At 42.8% G+C, this 21,138-nt stretch overlaps 1 pseudogene; it reads right to left on the reverse strand.

Moving 5' to 3' along the window:
* Nucleotides 1–20,149: 20,149 nt before the first annotated feature.
* On the reverse strand, nt 20,150–20,267 carry LOC126186143 (5S ribosomal RNA; annotated as a pseudogene).
* Between the last annotated feature and the right edge of the window lie 871 nt (nt 20,268–21,138).

Genomic DNA, 21,138 nt, shown 5'->3' on the forward strand with positions numbered 1-21,138 from the left:
AATTACGGCCCGCGTATTAGCAAGGTGAATAAAAATGGTTATTAACTCTGTAACTGGGACGTACCAAACATGTGTAGGCAAAGACAGAAACATCTATCAGAATATATGCGAATATAGGGATATAATATCAACCGCAAATGTATGCCGAATAAAATGTGCTTTAGTGTCATTAGACTTCGAGAAGGCGTTTGACAGAGTAGATTAAAAGTATCTCCTTGGTATCATGGAAGTAATGGGATTCCCACCAAGATTCGTGAGGATTATTCAACAAATTCTGAAAAACAGTGTAGCACGAATAATGATAAACGGACAACTAAGTAGAGAGATTGAATTGACTGGATCCGTATGTCAAGGTTGCCCAATGTCAATGGCCCTTTTCGCAATAGCAATAGAACCTCTCCTCGCGACACTCACGCATCACCTGCAAGGGTTGTGTATAAACGGCAAGAAAATAGTGTGCAACGCCTACGCAGATGATGTGGGCGTCCTGGTTATAAATGAAGATGAAGTGGCGAAAGCTCTTCAGATTGTACACACATATGAACTTGCTTCTGGCGCCAAACTAAATAAATGGAAGTCAGGCATCATGAACCTAGGCAGAGGAATATGCATGCAAAATCGGGGACAATTGACGGAAGTATCCACACTGAAATGTTTGGGTATTGAATTTAGGAGCAACATCCAACACACTATTGCCGTCAATTGTAAAAAACTACTTGCAAGCATACGAGCATCTGTACAAGGAAACAATATGAGGCAACTGGACGAGATGCAGAAAACCAAACTATAACATCCAAACTTAACTATGTTGTCCAAGCTTTTCCGATGCCATTAGAAACAGCCAGAAGAATTTTGTCCGCGATAGGAAGCTTTGTATGCCAAGGCAACATTTTCAAAGTGAAGTTCAATACACTAACACTCCCAACAAGGAAAGGAGGTTTAAACCTTGTTGATGTCAGTTACAGGTCACGAGCGTTATATGTGTGTCGAATGTGCAAGCAACGGAAACAGATGCCCGACAGCTTAACGGCCCACTTGCTGAATGAAATTGCCCCAGCAAGTATGCAGCCGCCAATAGGTGTGAAGCATATACCAGCTGGTCTTTTGTCACCTAAAAACTTTTCTCGTTGAGTACAGTTGTATCTCCTCGAGGCTCTCAGAACAGCAGTTGAAGAGAGTAAAGGACATCTATACGTATTTGATGGAAGCTAAGGAAGGAAATATTATTGAAAGAAAATACCCCAACAAAGACTGGTCTGCAATTTGGAAAAATATCCACGATCGGAACTTACCCTCTAAGGTGAAAGCAACTTGGTATAATGCAGTCAACAGGAAATTGTCAACTAATTCCAAATTGCATGCTATACATCTCACAAATTCGCCCTTGTGCGCGTCATGAAACCTTCTTGACACTGAAGAACACCGATTCGTGTGTGAAAGAGTAAGAGACATATGGCATATAGTTAAGCGGAAATTAGCGACCGTTAACAGAACATCTCCAACCGTTTTCACCGCCGCAGATTTTCTGACTCCAGACGCAGTGCCATATCCTAATACGAAAAGAAATGCTTAACTGGCTAAAAGGGCACACAGTGCACTATTTATTGAAGGCAGAAAATAAAAGCAAAGAAGATTACTTGGTGTATCTAACGACTCAGCACCATCATCTCATGCGGACAAAAGACTACAAAAAAAATTACGCATGCTTCCTAAATAGAATCATGGAATAAAATTATACAGAGAACAATAACAGATTAAGATTGGTACGGAATTCAGAGATGTCAGCCTTGCGCGATTACAGATAACTGGAACCGGAATGTCTTCGATCCTTTCACGAGACACTACAGAAAAGAAATCAAGTCCGCGGCAAGACGCACCGGACTACACATCCTCATGAAGAAATTAGACATCATATTTTATGTATTTTATTTTTTTAATCATCTTACGCCATACACAGAGAAGTTTTAAGTTCTAAAAAACGTTTTTCAAGGGGATGCAAGATTTTATGTTTTCCTTATGAAGATGAGAGACTTCACGTTTCAGTTTATTTTAATATACTTGTCTTTCCATTAGCAAGAGGAAGATTCATTACCTTTAATTAATATTAAGAAGAAATATTTATTCTCATTTATGTTAGCTAAGGTAATTTAGGCATCCAGCTTACAGAAAAAAAATAAGAAGCCGAAATAAAAATAAAGTAAAATAAAATAAAAAGATACAAAACAAGAAAAAGTGGCCGAGCAGTCGCAAAAAGTAAGAAAAATGAGGATTTGGCATCAAAAACATAAAAAAGTACATGAAATAAAACAGTAAAAAGAAAAGTTGGTAGAAGGATGGACTCTTAATAATACTAATAAGAAAAAAAAAATGAAAAAAAGTGGTCAGCGGACGGTCTGTCACGCCAAGGGACTCGGGTTCGATTACCGGCTGGGTCAGACATTTTCTCCGCTCAGGGACTGCGCGTTGTGTTGTCCTCATCATCATTTCATCATCATCAGTGGAAGGAACGGGAAACCACCGCTGGAATCACTTCCCTAGACGCTCATGCGGTGGACCTCTCTGACGAGGCTTCCTCCAGGAGAAGACCTGCCGTAACACAAAAAAAAGAAACATAATATTAGTCCACACTCTTTTGGCTACAAAATCCTATTTTTCAACATAGTCTCCGTTCAACCCGACGGCCTTACGCCACGTTAGTTGGAGGATCTGTATGCCCACATAATACCACTCTACTGGGCGACGCTGGAGCCAACGTGTTGGTGTATCAAAAACCTCCCTATCATCCATGTACTGTTTTCCTGCTTACCGAGGAGTGGATCCTTCATTGGACCAAACAGGTGGAAGTAGGAAGGTGTGACATCCGGGCTGGAGGGTGAATGAGGAAGAACAGTGCAATGAAGTTTTGTGAGTTCCTCTCGGGTGCGCAGACTTATGTGAGGCCTTGGTTATCTTGGAGATGGGGAAGTTCGTTTGCATTATAGTGGCAACGAACACGCTGAAGTCGTTTCTTCAGTTTGCTGAGGGTAGCACAATACACTTCAGAGTTAATCGTTGCACCATGAGGGAGGACATCAAACGGAATAACCTCTTCAGAGCCCCACCACTCTGGATTCGGCGACGTATCCTTTTGGCTCGACAGGCGCTGAAAATCTCAGCGTCACCTCAGTCGTTGGCATTTAGTTCAGTGATCCAAACCGAACGACTATTCAGGAATCGGCCCCACGCGACCCAGCCATTTGTATACGTGCTACGGCCTGTCTCAAGGATCTGGATCTCTCGGGCATGAAAATACACACCCAGGGATGGAACGCACTACCGCCTTGGTGCCTTCGGAGGCCCAAAGTGATTTTAAGCTTGACGCAGTGCCCGAAAAATTGTACTCCAGATATGGTTTTGAAAACTTTGTTTTCGTCTATTTTAAGTATGTACCATCGTTTTATCGTTATTTATACGGATGGATCCCAGCAGAGGAATGCTCTCGGTTGTTCTGTGGTTTTCCCTGATAGGGTTTTTAAAGTGCGTCTTCCAGAACAATTTACAAGTTATGATGCGGAGTTATATGGCATTCTAATGGCACTGGAGAGGGTTCACAGACGTCACCGTACGAGTTTTCTTGTCTGTTCCGACTCTCTCAGCGCACTGCAACCGCTTCACCAAATGTATCCGGTAGCCCCGCTGATTCAGCGTATCCCTGACTGCTTACAGCGGCTCCAACGCCATGGCAAGGAGGTGATCTTTTGCTGGGTACCTGGCCACGTTGGGATACAGGCTAAGAACATGGCTGATAAAGCTGCCAAGGAAGCATGTTGGGATGGTGCTGTCCATCAATGTCCCATCCCGTTGCATGCCGTTATCTCGTTTTATGACAGATGCATCAAGCGTTAGTGGGAGACTGAATGGTTGCAGGTGTCGGACAACAAACTGCGGTCGCTCAAACCGACCACAAAGGCTTGGCGGACTTCGTGTCAGCCTCGCCGCTGGAAGGAGGTTTTGCTTACCAGACTGCGCATCGGGCATAGCCCTTTCACACATAGCTTCCTCCTCCGGGGGGAGGATCCACCGTTCTGTGAAGTTCGTGGCGTGCCGATTTCAGTTCAGCATATTGTGGCTACGTGTGTCCTGTATACTGATAATAGGGCAGCTGGAGATCTGCCCATGGTCCTCGCAGATACCGATACCAGTGTTAACAGAGTGGTGAAATTTTGTGAACTATCAGGCCTCATCCCTAAACTGGTGGGGAAGGGCGGCAGACTTTAGTACGTTATAAAACGCTCTGCATATGAGGACAGCCTTCGTCCCCACCCATAAGATTTCCTGTTGATTTTTCGTCAGGGTGCTGATGACCGTGATGTCGAGCGCCCCTCAACCCCACTCATCATCATCATCTCTTCAGGGCCGCAGAAAACCGTCGTCCATGACGTTAACGGCTGAGGGTGTGGAACTTTTTTTCGGAGGAGAGGTGGTGTGACGCCACTTCACAATTTGCCCTTTCGTGTCCGGTTTGGACTGATGAAACCACGTTTCATCGCCTGTGACGATGTTCGACCAAAAGTGTCACGATCAGCCTCATAGCGTTGCTGTTTATGGTCTTCTGTTAGACGGCCAAGAACCCAGTGGGCACAAATCTTTGAGTACCCCAACTGCTGGATGAGTGGGTCAGCTAGTGTTGCCATCTTACAAGGAGACAGCACGACCGTGGGGTCGGAGATTTGTCCGAAATTTTGTGTGGTGAAAGAGGACCCCTAACACTTCACGTGGTTAAAATATTAGGACGCACTACCCCGAAAATCCCGGGAAAAATTGATCCAAAGTTTCTTAGGTGCCATATAAGTACAAAATGTTAGTGCATTGCCGAGCCGCCGTCTGTCTTAGATGTTTAGGGCTCGTACTTCTATGCCAGAGGTCTCGGGTTCGATTCCTCCTCCAGCACTTATTTTTTCTTCTGTTTCATTTTCTTTTGTTATTCCACCAATTATTCAAAAAGACTCCCAAACCTACATTATCTTTAACAAATTAGTTACATTATTGAATAAAAATTATTTGTCCAACAACACAATTCATGGCGGTGGGTTTTCCATTTTTCATTGTAAAGTACAGGGTGATTCAAAAAGAATACCACAACTTTAAAAATGTGTATTTAATGAAAGAAACATAATACAACCTTCTGTTATACATCATTACAAAGAGTATTTAAAAAAGTTTTTTTTTCACTCAAAAACAAGTTCAGAGATGTTCAATATGGCCTCCTCCAGACACTCGAGCAATATCAACCCCATACTCCCACTCGTTCCACAGTCTCTGTAGCATATCAGGCGTAACAGTTTGGATAGCTGCTGTTATTTCTCGTTTCAAATCATCAATGGTGGATGGGAGAGGTGGCCGAAACACCATATCTTTAACATACCCCCATAAGAAAAAATCCCAGGGGGTAAGATCAGGGCTTCTTGGAGGCCAGTGATGAAGTGCTGTTTCACGGGCTGCCTGGCGGCCGATCCATCGCCTCGGGTAGTTCACGTTCAGGTAGTTACGGACAGATAAGTGCCAATGTGGTGGCGCTCCATCCTGCTGAAATATGAATTGTTGTGCTTCTTGTTCGAGCTGAGGGAACAGCCAATTCTCTAACATCTTCAGATACTATAGTCCAGTTACAGTAGCACCTTCGAAGAAAAAGGGACCAAAAACTTAATTGGCTGAAATGGCACAGAAAACGTTCACCTTAGGCAAGTCACGTTCATACTGAGTTGTTTCCCGCGGATTCTCGTCGATTCACTTCTGCCGTACTCAATAACACAAAAAGCTTTCTGTTGAGCGGTCGCCATCTTAGCATCAACTGACGCTGACGCCTAGTCAACAGCGCCTCAAGCGAACAAATGTACAACTAAATGAAACTTTATAGCTCCCTTAATTCGCCGACAGATTGTGCTTAGCTCTGCCTTTTGTCGTTGCAGAGTTTTAAATTCCTAAAGTTGTGGTATTCTTTTTGAATCACCCTGTATATGAGGAAAAAACATTGGGTTTTTAGTCATAATATCAAAGTCGATTGGGAAAAATTCAATTTTTATACATATAATAATTATAAACAAGAACCTCAGTGGTAATTATCGTAAAAACGAACAAAGCAATAATTTTTGCGACATCTTGCGCAACATATAGCAACGGATTTTTTACAATCACAGGGCGTTTGCAATAAATCTGTACAAAAACATGCCTCATTAACATTTACGAAAATGTTTTGAGTTTCTGATAATTTTGAGGCAAACCAGGAATATTGAATCATGTCTCGGAATATTGGTGACGATAATTGATGGTGAATTATAGGATGAATTTTTATACAATCTTCCCGGGAATTAATTTCACGATTTTCCTCTAACAATGCGCTGCAATTTTGCAAGCAACAGAAGAAAAGAAAAAAAAAAGAAAGTACCGGAGGAGAAATCGAACACGGGACCTCTGGCGTAATGGTCCGAGCGCTAACCATGTAGGCCAAACGGCGGCTCGAGAATGGACTAACATTTTATACTCATACGGCACCTAAGAACCTTTGGATCGATTTTTTCTCGGAATTTTCCGAGTAGTGCGTCCTAATATTTTAACCACGTAAAGTGTTAGGGGTCCTCTTTCACCACACAAAATTTCGGACAAATCCCCGACCCCACGGTCGTGCCGTCTCCTTGTTAGTGGATTTTCCACTAAAACTGGTGGTTTCTACTCTCCTTTTAGTTGCGAAATATTGCTTCTAGTGTCTGGTGGATTTTATAGCGGTTTAGTAGAATTCAGTCTTAGTTACTGAAAATGCGACCTCTCAACCACTAAGCTATTTATATGTTGAAAGGTGGCTACACTGAGTCACAGCGCCAGAGATTGTGCCAAAGGTTATTATTCCGCCATCTCCACTGGGCGCAGTAGTAGTTCAGAGGATGTCGAGAGCTGTCGTTGTTCTGTTGGGCGAGAGAGTAGACGATCTGAGAGTTGACTGAAATGTTCTACGGTTCGGTTGGTGTAATATATAGATGGAAGAAGATGCAATTGTCAGAATATATTTGAGAAAGGAGACGGGCTTTTGATTTATGATGCTGGTGTAATAGAATATTTTTGTCAATATTTAATGAGGTAAAAGGGTATTACAGTTTTCTTTAATAACAATCCCTCTTGCTCACAGGTACATTCAACAAAGCATCTGGCTCGTGTTCATTTATTAGACTTGTAATTCTGGTTTCTATGTGCAATTATAGTATTTCTGGTTTCTCAATTAGTTCATTGTAAATGGTGTTTAAAATATTTTGTCGTATTGAGAAAGAACCGAGCCAGATGCATGTACCCTGAGTCACACTACCATACACAGAACAGTTACACTTGTGCTTTGTTGTTTCGTAGCTTTTATAGTTGCAGGGGACTTAATTAATCAATTGTGTTAATGTAAATTCCTTGTCATTCTTTATTTTTATGTTATGCAGTCAGATTGCGTGCTAATACTAGTCAGGGCCAATCGGTTACGTGACTTCGTAACAGGTCACACAGCTAGTAAAATTATTGCATTTGTTCACTAATATTAGTCTTTTATTTTTAATTGAGCCCCCTTGCAATGTTTCTAAATATGTTATTTCTACTTTATTTGATTTCAGGAGTATTTAACTTTTACTGCGAAGACAACAATGATGCATTACAATGTGACAGCAAACGAACCATCAGACTCGATAGACTACATGCGGGGATTCCCTGTAGAATGAACAGTATTTAGTGGCACCTAGTTATAGTTCATTTCACGGGCGAAATGGGTGCTCGCTTAATCATTGTCGCTTCGAATAACCATTGAGCGCTTGTTGGCTCACGCAGGGTGCGTCGCGTCAGACGCGCAGAAAAAGTAACTCGACTGTCGTCATTCGTGATGTTCACTATACAGTTCTCCGCCCCTGGTAGCTGAGTCGTCAGCGCGACGGACTGTCATGCCTAACGGCCCGGGTTCTATTCCCGGCTGTGTCGGAGATTTTCTCTGCTCAGGGACTGGGTGTTGTGTTGTTCTTATCATCTTCATTTCATCCTCATCGACACGCAGTTCGCCGAAGTGGCGTCAACTAGAAAGACTTGCACCAGGCGAACGGTCTACCCGACGGGAGGCCCTAGCCACATAGCATTTTTCCGCCCCCGGTAGCTGAGTGGTCAGCCCGACAGAATGTCAATCCTAAGGGCCCCGGTTCGCTTCCCGGCTGGGTCGGAGATTTTCTCCGCTCGGGGACTGGGTGTTGTGTTGTTCTAATCATCATCATTTCCTCCCCATTGACGCGCAAGTCGCCGAAGCGGCGTCAAATCGAAAGACTTGCACCCGGCGAACGGTCTACCCGACGGGAGGCCCTAGTCACACGACATTTACATTTACTATACAGCTGTAATTATCAGTGCATGATATTATTTCACGACTTGATACGTGTATAACTATACCGAAAAGGTTTCGGGATTCTTGGCCTCAAGCCCCACATTTAAAATACTGGCTGCAAGATACTGAAAGTATTAGGGGTCAGATAGCGAAGTGCAAATTTTGTGGTAAGTTTTAAGGAGTCACTATGGAGATTTGAAGTCTCATGGGATTTCAGAGGAGCATCTACAAAATGAAAAGGTAAGCAACCTTTTTTTCTTTAAATTGATTAGTCTTTCATTGATCGGTTTTACATCTTTGACTAAGTAAATTGTTGCAGGTTTTAACTATGCAGCCTAAAATTGCTTTTAAGCCAGGACCCATTGGGAATAGAAAAAAAGGAAGAAGCTAGACTTGCATTATTCACAGCCACGCATACTAACATGTCGACCATTTGGCACAGGTAATTAATCACAGTCATGAAAAAGATATCGAAAAAGTTCAGCTGCACCGAACTAAGTGCACCTCAGTTATAAAAGACGTGTGAGCACCGCATTTCACTGATGTTCTAAAACAAGATTGTAAAGATCAACCATTTAGCTTATTAATTCATGAATCTACTGATACTGCTGCACATTAATACTTGGGACTGATTATAGTTTATTGCAGTAAATTACGCCAAAAAATAGTATCTAAATACCTTGACGAACTGCACGAGTGTAATGCTGAAGCTATTGTCTCTGCTATAAGGAAGACACTTTAACGATTCGATTTGCGACTTGAAAATTGAGTGGGAATTGGCACAGCTAATGCCTCTGTCAAGTTTGGAGTAAATAACGGAGTATTTACGAAACTGAAAGAAGAGGTACAACATCTGATTTTAGTCCGCTGCTTGTGCCATTCCTTGCAGCTGGCTGTTTCAGCTGCTGCAAAAGAATTTTTACCGAGAAATTTGGAGTTTTAAATTAAAGAGACATATCATTGGTTTAGTCGCTCCTCTTCCAGACAATCTCTTTACAAGGAGCTATACAGAACCATCAACGATGGACAAGAACCGTTAAAAATAGTTCAAGCGTGCCAGACAAGGTGGTTACCAATAGAATCCGCTGTATCAAGAATATACACGCAATGGTCAGAGCGAAAAACACATTTTTCCGTAGATAAAGTGCGCGAAATGTGTCACATGACAGAGTTATTGCACGCTATGTATGCGAACGAGATTAATTACGCATATATTTCATTTGTATATCCAATATTAATTGAAATAGAGTCAATAAAATGTTTGAGTCGAAAGATACAGATCACACCAAACTCTTTGATAAGTTGACCAACCTGCTAGATACGCTTGTCAGCAAAGTTAGTTTACCTGCAAATAAAGTTAATATTTTTACCCAAAATATTCGTGATTTCTTCGATCGAAGATGCTATCTGGGATTCCGCTTTCAAAAGCAGTTGCTTGAAATGAGAGAAAAAGGATTATCACGGGAAGACGAAGAAATGTTGCGTAATCGGTGTATAACATTTTTAGTAAGTCTGACTGAAGAAATAAAAAAAAGTTACCATAAATTTTGAAACTGATGAAAAAAATTTCCAGATTAAGTATTGAACGAGCACTTAATCACAGTAAAGAATATCTAATTGATATAATGGCTCAGTTCAATAAAAGTGTACAATTTATAGCAAGAGTGACTGATCAGTGGCGAAAAATTCATTTATTGAACTGAAACGAGACCAAAGACGCAAAAAAATTTTGGAATGAAGTATTGCATTTCAAAGATGCTCAAGGGGAATCCAAATTTAGGAATTAGTGACTTCTGCGATTACTCTCCTAATACTGCCTCATTCAAATGCCGATGTTGAGAGACTTTTTAGCAGTATGTATGTCATAAAAAACAAGCAGAGGAATAGAATGAAGTTAAGTCTTTCAACTGCTTTATTAAGAATTGGCTGTGGTTTGAGATCGGAAGGAAATTGCTGCAACGAATACGAAATTCAGATAAAAGTTGTAAATGAAATCGGTACTACATCTACATCTACATTTATACTCCGCAAGCCACCCAACGGTGTGTGGCGGAGGACACTTTACGTGCCACTGTCATTACCTCCCTTTTCTGTTCCAGTCACGTATGGTTCGCTGAAAGAACGACTGTCTGAAAGCCTCCGTGCGCGCTCGAATCTCTCTAATTTTACTTTCGTGATCTCCTCCGGAGGTATAAGTAGGGGGAAGCAATATATTCGATACCTCATCCAGAAACGCACCCTCTCGAAACCTGGCGAGCAAGCTACACCGCGATGCAGAGCGCCTCTCTTGCAGAGTCTGGCACTTGAGTTTGCTAAACATCTCCGTAACGCTATCACGCTTACCAAATAACCCTGTGACGAAACGCGCCGCTCTTCTTTGGATCTTCTCTATATCCTCCGTCAACCCGATGTGGTACGGATCCCACACTGATGAGCAATACTCAAGTATAGGTCGAACGAGTGTTTTGTAAGCCACCTCCTTTGTTGATGGACTACATTTTCTAAGGACTCTCCCAATGAATCTCAACCTGGTACAATTAATTTTATATGATCATTCCACTTCAAATCGTTCCGCACGCATACTCCCAGATATTTTACAGAAGTAAACGCTACCAGTGTTTGTTCCGCTATCATATAATCATACAATAAAGGATCCTTCTTTCTATGTATTCGCAATACATGACATTTGTCTATATTAAGGGTCAGTTGCCACTCCCTGCACCAAGTGCCTATCCGCTGCAGATCTTCCTGCATTTCGCTACAATTTTCTAATGCTGCAACTTCTCTGTATACTACAGCATAATCCGCGAAAAGTCGCATGGAACTTCCGACACTATCTACTAGGTCATTTACATATATTGTGAAAAGCAATGGTCCCATAACACTCCCCTGTGGTACGCCAGAGGTTACTTTAACGTCTGTAGACGTCTCTCCATTGATAACAACATGCTGTTTTCTGTTTGCTAAAAACTCTTCAATCCAGCCACACAGCTGGTCTAATATTCTGTAGGCTCTTACTTTGTTTATCAGGCGACAGAGCGGAACTGTATCGAACGCCTTCCGGAAGTCAAGGAAAATAGCATCTACCTGGGAGCCTGTCTCTAATATTTTCTGGGTCTCACGAACAAATAAAGCGAGTTCGGTCTCACTCGATCGCTGTTTCCGGAATCCATGTTGATTCCTACAGAGTAGATTCTGGGTTTCCAAAAACGACGTGTTACTCGAGCAAAAAACATATTCTAAAATTCTACAACAGATCGACGTCAGAGATATAGGTCTATAGTTTTGCGCATCTGCTCGATGACCCTTCTTGAAGACTGGGACTACCTGTGCTCTTTTCCAATCATTTGGAACCTTCCGTTCCTCTAGAGACTTGCGGTACACGGCTGTTAGAAGGGGGGCAAGTTCTTTCGCGTACTCTGTGTAAAATCGAATTGGTATCCCGTCAGGTCCAGTGGACTTTCCTCTGTTGAGTGATTCCAGTTGCTTTTCTATTCCTTGGACACTTATTTCGATGTCAGCCATTTTTTCGTTTGTGCGAAGATTTAGAGAAGGAACTGCAGTGCGGTCTTCCTCTGTGAAACAGCTTTGGAAAAAGGTGTTTAGTATTTCAGCTTTACGCGTATCATCCTCTGTTTCAATGCCTTCATCATCCCGGAGTGTCTGGATATGCTGTTTCGAGCCACTTACTGATTTAACGTAAGACCAGAACTTCCTAGGATTTTCTGTCAAGTCGGTGCATAGAATTTTACTTTCGAATTCACTGAACGCTTCACGCATAGCCCTCCTTACGCTAACTTTGACATCGTTTAGCTTCTGTTTGTCTGAGAGGTTTTGGCTGCGTTTAACCGTATTAATCTGAAACCGACGATGATGATGATGCAGACAAAGATGGTTCATCTGAAAAAGACGAACTCATTTAAAAGATTAGCTGTTGTTATAGAACTTTTTGTATGTTCCTGACCTTGACTTGCTGATTTATTTATTGTATGTTCATTTAATGATTGTGAATATTTTATTACTTAATAATAAAGGCAACTAATTATACTACTGGCCATTAAAATTGCTACACCAAGAAGATGATGTGCTACAGACGCGAAATTTAACCGACAGGAAGAAGATGCTGTGATATGCAAATAATTAGCTTTTCAGAGCATTCACACGAGGTTGGCGCCGGTGGCGACACCTACAACGTGCTCACATGAGGAAAGTTTCCAACCGATTTCTCATACACAAACAGCAGTTGACCGGCGTTGCATGGTGAAACGTTGTTGTGATGCCTCGTGTAAGGAGGAGAAATGCGTATCATCACGTTTCCGACTTTGATTAAGGTCGGATTGTAGCTTATCGCGATTTCGGTTTATCGTATCGCGACATTGCTGCTCGCGTTGGTCGAGATTCAATGACTGATAGCAGAATAGGGAATCGGTGGGTTCAGGAGGGTAATACGGAACGCCGTGATGAATCCCAACGGCCTGGTATCACTAGCAGTCGAGATGACAGGCATCTTATCCGCATGGCTGTAACGGATCGTGCAGTCACGTCTCGATCCCTGAGTCAACAGTTGGGGACGTTTGCAAGACAACAACCATCTGCACGAACAGTTCGACGACGTTTTCACCAGCATGGACTATCAGCTCGGAGACCATGGCTGCGGTTAACCTTGACGCTGCATCACAGACAGGAGCGCCTGCGATGGTGTGCTCAACGACGAACCTGGGTGCTCGAATGGCAAAACGTCATTTTTCGGATGAATCCAGGTTCTGGTTACAGCATCATGATGGTCGCATCCGTGTTTGGCGACATCGCGGTAAACGCACATCGGAAGCGTGTATTCGTCATCGCCATACTGGCGTATCACCCGGCGTGATGGCATGGGGTGCCCTTGGTTACACGTCACAGTCACCTCTTGTTCGCATTGACGGCACTTTGAACCGTGGACGTTACATTTCAAATGTGTTACGACCCGTAGCTTTACCCTTCATTCGATCGCTGCGAAACCCAACATTTCAGGAGGATAATTCACGACAGCATTTTGCAGGTCCTGTACGGTCCTTTCTGGATACAGAAAATGTTCGACTGCTGCCCTTGGCAGCACATTCTCCAGATGTCTCACCAATTGAAAACGTCTGGTCAATGGTGGCCGAGCAACTGGCTCATCACAATACTCCAGTCACTACTCTTGATGAACTGTGGTTTCGTGTTGAAGCTGCATGGGCAGCTGTACCTGTACACGCCATCCAAGCTCTGTTTGACTCAATGGCCAGGCGTATCAAGGCCGTTATTACGGCCAGAGGTGGTTGTTCTGGGTTCTGATTTCTCAGGATCTATGCACCCAAATTGCGAGAAAATGTAATCACATGTCATTTCTCGTATAATATACATGTCCAAATAATACCTGTTTATCATCTGCATTTCTTCTTGGTGTAGCAAATTTAATGGCCAGTAGTGTATATTCGTTTGATTGTCAGTTAAATAAAAGCTAGTATGTCGCCAAATGTGCTGCTGCGCTCTTGTATGAATGTAAAACACAGTCTACTAAAATCTGGCGCTCTGCGATGTGTACGCTGCAAGCACCACACATACGACGATGGTGCTCCCGTCAGATGAAGCCATGTGTCAGACAGCTGTGTCCTTTGCGAAGAGGAGTGAGAAATACCTCAGCCCTTCTGTGTTGCTGAAATGACGTTCGTCATGGCCAAGTTGTTGACTTTTCCAGACGCAGACTATTGTTCAAATGTGTGTGAAATCTTAGGGGACTTAACTGCTAAGGTTATCAGCACCCAAGCTTACACACTACTAAACCTAAATTATCCTAAGGACAAACACAGGCACCCATGCCCGAGGGAGGACTCGAACCTCCGCCGGGATCAGCCGCACAGTCGCAGATTATTGTCAGCCACTTCTAGCCACTCTGATGTCCATTGACATATGGCTCTGTTCCTCAAATGCAAGGTGATAGCATTCGAAATCGCAACATAAGTCATCTGCTCCAGTGCCCACGTGATAGCGTATACTTCCGCGTAGAGGGCAGTGAAGTCTTCATGCAATCATGTCTTAAGACACGATAAGAGAAAACGCCCCAGCAACCAATGGAGTACCTCTGTTTAGACCCAATCGTGAATAATAGCTATACAGTTGTGCTGTTCATTTGGTATGTCATAAAATATTATATTAAGGGGAGATGGTCATGAAAAAAATACTAATTAAAAGATGCACAAAATCCACAATTTTAAAGACACTGCATTGAAATTTTGTACAATGCTTTACATGGAACTAACCCATTTACTCTTAAGTTCCAAGGATTATACATTTTCAACATTTTTATGTAATTTCAAAATTTTATTTAAAAAATGTATGTACCTTCTTCTCAGAAACTATTTCAGAGATTTCTACACAATTTTCTCTGTTTAATCCCTTTGCGTACAGTAAGCTTCTCTCATGAGGTTTTTGGAATATTTCAAATAGATGAATTTTAATAATTTTTTATTTACAGTTCTGTAAATATAATACAAAATTAATGCATGATATCAAGCACTTTGCCCCTTATCTCAGTTTACACTCAGAATTTCAGAAGTTACTATTGAGACAACATTTATTGTGTTTATAGAAAATGTTATCATTTTAGCCTTCGTAGACTATAGGAAAAAGGTAAATTATCTTTAAAAAACAGAATTTTCAGGAAATGGAATTTAAATTTTAACCTAACATTTTTTCTTATGTCATCTCTTCAGAAGGCCCCAGAAGTTTAATCAGGGTCCAGTTTCCCTTCAAGGGTTCTCTTTTAGTTTCTTGTTTTCTGCCTTCTTTTCGTTACCAGGTCTTGAAATGACTTTTCAGCCACAGAGAGGCGCAGTACATATATTTTTTTATTTTTCTCAATATGTCTTGAGTGAAATTTTCTGTTTTCAAGCCCATGCTCTCTAATACCTTCATCCTCCCTGGTTTCCCATTATTAAACATAAGAACTGCGTCATAAGTTGCAATTCTGACAGCTGCATCAGGTGAAAATGTGGTCTTAGGGCATATGAGTGAATTTAGAGACTCATTTGGATTCTGGGTTTCGCCATGAACACACTTTTTTAGAAGTGGCAGATGATCTATAAAGCCAAAGAGTATATATCACACAGTCTTCTAGATGTATCCCGTGCGCGTTTACTTGACAGTAATCTACGGAATCATTGTTCACCGAGTTGGTTTGAAGTGTTCCTTTAAAAAGTGCGCTTGGCAGGAAGGTTGCGTCACACATTTAATTACTTTTCACGCATTTCGGATGTGACTTTATCATTGAAACTTTGAGAACTTATTGTCCATGAGTTCCACTAATAAGTACAGAAGCACGAGTGCAGCCTCTCGTGTTCCGCATTAAATATAAAATGACTGTGGGCCTCTGCAGTAACCAGCGTGGCAGACGGAGAAAACTGAGTTTGCACTTTTCCACGGCCTGGTGATTCTTCTAAGACAGGAGGAGAGGTATTCCATAACTGGGCGAACAACAGTTGGGATTTGGTGAACTGGGGGCTGCGAGGAACTTAGACGCCTGAGGCACCCTGAGGAGCTGTCGCCGGCCGTCGGATGGTAAATTAGATTAGATTAGATTAGATTTACTTTCATTCCAATTGATCCGTAGTGAGGAGGTCCTCCAGGATGTGGAACATGTCAGAAAAACAACAATACATGACAAATATTTACAACTAAAACAAATAAGCTAATGTACCATTCCACAGGTCCCAAGTGGAATGATCGTCTTTTTTTAATGAACACTAAGAGTCATTTTACAAATACTAATGCACTGAATTTAAAATAAAAAAGTTTTTTATTTATTTATAAGGTAATAAACATGTAATACAACTACTGTAATACTTATTTACAATGAACACATTACTGCACTGAAATGGTGCAGAAGTTAGATTATACTTACACACATACACACACACACACACACACACACACACACACACACACAGACACAGACACACAAATTTTCAGTGAACACATTACTGCACTGAAATTGTGCAGAAGTTATGTTGTACTTATAGACAAATCAGTTGGTTTTACTAATGGCGGTCCCCTGCCTCAGCAGACTGGGCACGGGGCTAGACCTTTAGGCACCTGTGACCAGACTGATCCCTTCGAGGTGACCAGCATTATAATCTTTACGTGAGAATATCTCGCACCCATTGTGCATCCATAGTCTAGCCGCTCACGAATGCCCTATAAAACTGTAGCAGACGTGTCCTGTCGGCTCCCCAAAGACATATGGCTACGGCACTTTAGGATATCGTGAAAGAAAACATTGCCCGTTGTATGCTCTAAATTTATCTACTATTTTTTGTGCTATTGGGCAAATTCCACTAAGGTGTCGTTATCAAGCACCCAGATCGGGGAGAGGGGAGGGGTTGGGGGTGGGGGATGGGAGCAAACTGAGGTACCTGCCCTGGGCACCAATTTCATATTCTCGAAGAAAAGAAAAAAGCGCCTCGCATACAGTGCACGTTGCTCCATCGATTGTTCATATGATTTTGAAAAGCATCCACCGGCCGATGTGGCCGAGCGGTTCTGGGCGCTTCAGTCTGGAACCGCGCTACCGCTACGATCGCAGGTTCGAATCCTGCTTCGTGCATGGATGTGTGTGATGTCCTTAGGTTGGTTAGGTTTAAGTAGTTCTAAGTTCTAGGGTACTGATGACCTCAGATGTTAAGTCCCATAGTGCTCAGAGCCATTTGAACCATTTGAATTTGAAAAGCATCCCTGTTGGTTTTTGAACATTTCTGGACATAGTGTATATTGATTTCTGAATCATAATCTGATTTCTTAATGCATGGATAGTGTACGTGATGTCTCTGCCAAGGCAATCCCGGTCGCATATAGAAATAAAAACTTTCTGCAGACAAAAGGGGGCAGGGCTATCCAAGAAAATGAAATTTTGCTAGAAAATTTTTGCCAGAACGCTGCAGTGCTATGTGCCAATTTTACAGTCCCCGGTTAACAGCCGCTTAAGTTCTGTTCACGGCATAGCGCGGAAAACACTTTTTACAAACACGTAATAACGCCTAACCGGAGAATAAACGCGAGATAACTGAACCGGTGATTCTGGTAGGGCTAGAGACATTAACCAGAGAACAAGTTTTGACAATGGTACGAATAGTTACGGAATTAGGGTTGACAAGTTTGTTTGTTAGAATGGAGGAATACGAAGATTCCAGATTTATATAAAAATTTCGTACTACTACTGCTTTTCGATCTCATACTTCAAAAACTGGAGCGTATGAATGAAATGTGAAACCTTTTACTGACACAAAACTTTTTGCCTGTAGTAGGCCTAATAGGTATTTGGTATTGGTACTCCATGAATTATATTCTGTCGTGTTATTTATGTAAATGAGGTAGATAAAAATGACCATTTGTGCCAAAACAATCTCGCTTATTTGGCATGTGCTACAACTGCTGCAATATTAGAAAGGTCTATTTCGTTATATATAGCAGATAGTGACAAAATAGACGTAACCAAATCGAGAAACCAAACCAGTCTTCGGTACTATTCGTATTAACAGCTTTTACAGTATTAGACAATGACATCCTCATTTTCCATGTATCAAAAAACTTGAAAACTTTGATGAGGTAATACTACATTCTTTCGCAATAAGGAAAGCACGCCGTGTAAAGCTGTTGCAAGCTTAGAGAGAAAAAATGATGGGACCTGAGGATTGAAGAAATGTGTACTGTCTTGCTTGTCTCTTGTATTTACTGGTTTAGTGGTTCCTATATTTACTTTCATGTCACACAAAAGAGAAAGTTATTAGGTAATAGGCAAATTTTCTGAAGACTTCTTATTCTCCCGGTCACAAATAATCCCACCCGCTATTAATTCAGAGTTTTTGTAAGGGGGGTAGGATGTGAAACAGGCCGACTGGAAGCAAAAATGGTTGAAATGGCTCTGAGCACTCTGGGACTTACCATCACAGGTCATAAGTCCCCTAGAACTTAGAACTACTTAAACCTAACTGACCTAAGGACATCACACACATCCATGCCCGAGGCAGGATTCGAACCTGCGACCGCAGCAGTCGCTCGGTTCCGGACTGAAGCGCCTAGAACCGCTCGGCCACCGCGGCCGGTCCGACTGGAAGCAGGAGACGCACCACATGACATTTTAATTTCCACTGTCCTGAATATAGGTCTGATGGCTTCCATTACAAAATACACACGTTTGAAGTCTACAGAGCGAAATGCAGTGACGTGCCATTAAAAAATATAAAAATCTAAATTCTACAGAACGTATTTTGCGGGAATTGCTTGACCTGTGCGCAGACATCTGGTGCCTCATATTTGTGGAATCTGGAATCTGAAGCGCCTAGAACCGCTGGGCGACAGCGGCCGGCGACTTGTAAAATCTGTGGTATCCTGCCCTCTCAGACAGCTAACCTACAATTCAAGCAAATAACATTAATGGTTTTTATTACAATAAACTAGACTGGAAATACTTAACTTGGCGTCTTTACAAAGATTCGTCGCCGGCCGCGGTGGCCGTGCGGTTCTAGGCGCTCCAGTCCGAAGCCGCGCTGTTGCTACGGTCGCAGGTTCGAATCTTGCCTCGGGCATGGGTGTATGTGATGTCCTTAGGTTAGTTAGGTTTAAGTAGTTCTAAGTTCTAGGCGACTGATGACCACAGCAGTTGAGTCCAATAGTGCTCAGAGCCATTTGAACCATTTGAACAAAGATTCGTCGCAAGCAACTGGCGACATGCAAATAATCAATGTCCTTCGTTGCATACAATGTCCATGCAAGTAATTGATCTGTTTCCCAAGTCACGGCTCTTCTGCTGCGGCCGAGGCTAGGCGGCGCGTCGCTTTCATTCTCTTCGTGTAGAGGCCGCTCCCGTCGTGGTGACGTCCTAGTCAGCGTGCTATTGGCTGACGTCGTCTCACTGCCGTCTCTGCTGTATCTTTCTTGATCTTCGTGTCGGCGCTTGTCGTTACGCCGGAACACAATCCATGCCAAACAGAATCTCTGTTGTACTGTGTTTGAGTAGTGAAACAACGTGCTATTTAACAGGTTTTCATTATGTTTTGGCTCATTGGTGTTAGTTCTGGACACGTTTCAGCGACCACCGTGCGGTGCTGTGATGGAATGTTGTGTGTTGCAGGCAACGGGGATCTTGCTTCAACCACCTTCGTCGTGAGGATGGTAAAAGACTGTATAACAAACCATCAATCTCAAAGTGTGCTGGGTGCCGATCAGCCGCATAGCTCCTGAGGCGGTACCGTCGTTGGCGCGAGACCTCTAGCGTGTGAAGGAGAACCGATTTGTGGAAAACGTGGTGAAGATACACCCACGAATGCGTCAGTTGTTCATTTCCTCGGAAGTGTGTTAATTCTTTTGAGGATCACCCTGTCTGGAACAGAGACTGCAGCGTTTACCTTGAAGAAAGGAAGGTGTAGGAGCCCAAGAAATAATGGGCCGCTTCTGGTATATAGAACACAAAATGTGAGCCAGATATGAGGGCGTGCTGAGAAGTAATGCCATCCAAATTTGCAGATTAAAAGTCTTAAAGCTTATTATATATTTTAAAAAATAGCACTCCGTCTTCAGGCCACGAGTGGCCTACCGGGACCATCCGACCGCCGTGTCATCCTCAGTGGAGGATGCGGATAGGAGGATCATGGGGTCAGTACACCGCTCTCCCAGTCGTTATGATGGTATTCTTGGCCGAAGCCGCTGCTATTCGGTCGAGTAGCTCCTCAGTTGACATCACGAGGCTGAGTGCACCCCGAAAAATGACAACTGCACAAGGTGGCCTGGATGGGCACCCATCCAAGTGCCGACCACGCCCGACAGTGCTTAACTTCGGTGATCTCACGGGAACCGGTGTATGCACTGCGGCAAGGCCGTTTCCTTATTAAATAAAACAAACGCTATTAAGATTCTTCATCTTTATGCTTCATGTCTACATATTTACTTCTCAGCATAGTCACTCTGATGACGAACACATTTCACCAAAACAGAGACCAATTGGGTGATAAGATCGCTGCAGAACGTTTCACTTTGATGACGTGGCCACTATCTCGCCTCCGCTGTATCGCTCCATCACTATCAAAGTAAAATTCTCGAAGGTGTTCTTTAAGTTTTGTAAACAGATGGAAATCGGATGGGACTAAGTCAGGAGCGCAAGGAGGATGATCAATGACTGTGAAACCAAGGCGTCAGGATGTTGCAGATGCCGCAGCGCTTGTGTGTGTGGTCTTGCATTGTGATGCTTATCGAGAAGGTGTTCCACGTGCGGACGAACACTTCGAAACTCGATTACAACATCCCTTTCTCACGCACCGACACACTTAAGCTGCACACTGCCATGTTACACGCCACAATTCAAAAGCCCTCTAGGGGCAGAGGGCTGCAAATATGTAGACTTGAGGAGTAAAGGTTCAAATGGCTCTGAGCACTATGGGACTTAACATCTATGGTCATCAGTCCCCTAGAACTTAGAACTACTTAAACCTAACTAACCTAAGGACAGCACACAACACCCAGCCATCACGAGGCAGAGAAAATCCCTGACCCCGCCGGGAATCGAACCCGGGAACCCGGGCGTGGGAAGCGAGAACGATACCGCACGACCACGAGATGCGGGCTGAGGAGTAAAGGCATAGAATGTTAATAACGTTTATTTTATTTAAAAATATTTCAGGATTTTCGTATTAAAAATTCGAAGGCATTACTTTTCAGCACGCCCTCGTATATTAACGCTTCATCTCGCAAGAGCAACG

Source organism: Schistocerca cancellata, chromosome 4 (assembly GCF_023864275.1).
Source record: "Schistocerca cancellata isolate TAMUIC-IGC-003103 chromosome 4, iqSchCanc2.1, whole genome shotgun sequence".
Lineage (NCBI taxonomy): Eukaryota > Metazoa > Arthropoda > Insecta > Orthoptera > Acrididae > Schistocerca > Schistocerca cancellata.